Raw genomic sequence first — 2385 nt, 5'->3', positions numbered from 1 at the left:
TGGGTAGCTTAGGATGAGTTATCAGTTGCCAAGTTTATTGTCAAATAAAACTACAGTGTACAAAATAAATTGAGCACCGATTCCAGATTCCATAAGAGAGTACACGTGCGTTGAGAGTCACAGTCTACCTGATAATTCAACTAGTCACAGGCACTCTGATTGTGGCTGCAGAATTTCTATTTTATGGCCGAGCAACCATCAGTGGCACTACTCGAGCAAAGGAAATGCTCAGATGCCATTATGTTATTTTCAATAGATATGGTGTTTTAATGTTTATATATCTATATTTAAGTATTTGAGCAATTAAATTACCATACAACCCCCTGGCCTATGAGTTCAGGTAATTACAAAGAAAACGAGTCTATCCTGTTGAGTGGTGGTGACTAGACAGACGGTCCTTCTGAAACTGCAACAACTACGCTTAGATACTGTAATAGTCATAGGATATATATAGTACAATATGTAAGATACATACTGTAAGTAGATATGCAATATACTAAGATCAATACACATGAAATAAACATATAATTGGATGATCTAAGGAAAGACGTGCGCGAGTTTCTCCTGTTGGCTTGAGTAAGTTATTTATAGTTTGACTTGCCCTTAAAACGGATCAGGCAGGCGTTCTCGCCGTGCATTACTACTGAACAATCATGGTGGTATTTTTATACTCCAGAAGGAGACCTGCAGAGGATGACGTTGACCTCCGCCTTCTTCCTCAGCCGCGATCCCCGCTGTGCAGATGGCCGAGGTCAAGGTGGGGTTGGGGGGAGCGGGACGGTGTGTTGTTGGCAGCTACCCAAGCTGGAACCACAACCAACCAGTAGTGGCAGAATAACATACACTAAAGGATTTTTTTTTTATTACTAAATGAGAATGTACATGATCACGTTGACAGTTTAGCTTGGCCGCCGTCACCCTTGTAATGATTTTAACGGAATAATTATACTAGCCTGCGCAAGTGGTGTAAATTGTGAAGCGATATAATGACTGAAAAGACACATTGAGATGGCATGTACCTATTTAGAGGATGAAGAGCAAAGAGTTTGTAAAGCAAATCCACGTAAGTGAAGTTGAAGGTGCTGATAGGAGAGGAAGGCCACTTGGAAGATGGAAAGTAAGGATAAAGGAGTAGCTGCATGTGTGAAAGATGTGTTATAAGAGTAAGCGCTCGGGCAAGCAGGAAGGGGATATTAGGATATGGAAAGGGTGAGGCTCTTTTACCTTGGTCACTCGCTTGGGGGAAGCATCCGGCGAGAGTATGCAGCTCTGTGCAATCTGCGGTCCGGGGACCACATACGGCTTTTATGTCATTCCAGCGCTGCCCGTATAAATGTAACACAGCAGAAACATTGGACCAACTGTCAATCCGAAAATAAACATATAAGGAATTTAAGTAATAAGGGTCTAGTTCATTTTCATATTGGAAGTTGACCCAAATGGCCCCACTGTACGATATTTTTAGTTTCAAAGGGTCGGTAAGCACCCCGATGTGCGGTCCTCCATTACATACGATTCTTGACTAGTGCTCCTTCAAATAAAAAGGTTGCACACCCCTGGAGTAAGGCGTCAGATTGATAAATGGACATAGAAATAACGTGTTTCTCACCAAACACAGGGCTTCCGTGGGGAGCTGCATTCTACTTGAAGTCTATGAGCTTCTTTCTTTTTTTCTTTTTTTTTCTTTTTTTCTTCTCCATTCCAACCTCCCTCGCTATCCTCTCTCCCTTTATCCCTGCAAATAAGCAGCAATGAAACATAAGTTTTGTTACTTGTAGGTACGACAGTTATAACTTTTGGGATGGAACAGCCTTCGTCTCGACCGTCATCCTGCTGGACACCAGACACCTGTTCCAAGCCGTTCTCGCAAGTAGAGGGAAAAAGTGGAACATGAGCCTCGTCTTACTCGTCAGATACTCGTGGTCCGTGATTGGGTAAGGACTTACAAGTAGGTCACTTTCCTACTGTCTGGTTAGTGACTTACCGAAGGGAAGCCAAGACAGACACAGATGCGTTTTTTTTTTTCTCTTTTACATGAACAAACACAAATATTGTATTTCCGATAAAACATGCAGCGGCAAGAGGTGCGGACACTACGCATTTATCTGTTCATTTTACTCACTGTCTGCCTTAAAACACGGTACAGTGCCAAGCTGGTCATCTGTGGGGACTTTAACAGATTAGATATCAACGATATCCTACACCAGCTACACCTCACCCAGGTCGTGGACTTCCCCACCCACCAGCAAGCCATCCTCGACCTTATACTCACAGACCTGGGCCAGCAGTACTCGCCACCCAAGCCGCTGCCTCCCATGGGACGGAGCACCCACCTCTCCATACTGTGGACACCCACACCCACCACCTCGACCCCCGGTCAGCTGT

This window comes from Scylla paramamosain, chromosome 6 (genome assembly GCF_035594125.1).
Source record: "Scylla paramamosain isolate STU-SP2022 chromosome 6, ASM3559412v1, whole genome shotgun sequence".
Classification (NCBI taxonomy): Eukaryota; Metazoa; Arthropoda; class Malacostraca; order Decapoda; family Portunidae; genus Scylla; species Scylla paramamosain.
Note: the sequence above shows the minus strand (reverse complement) of the source record.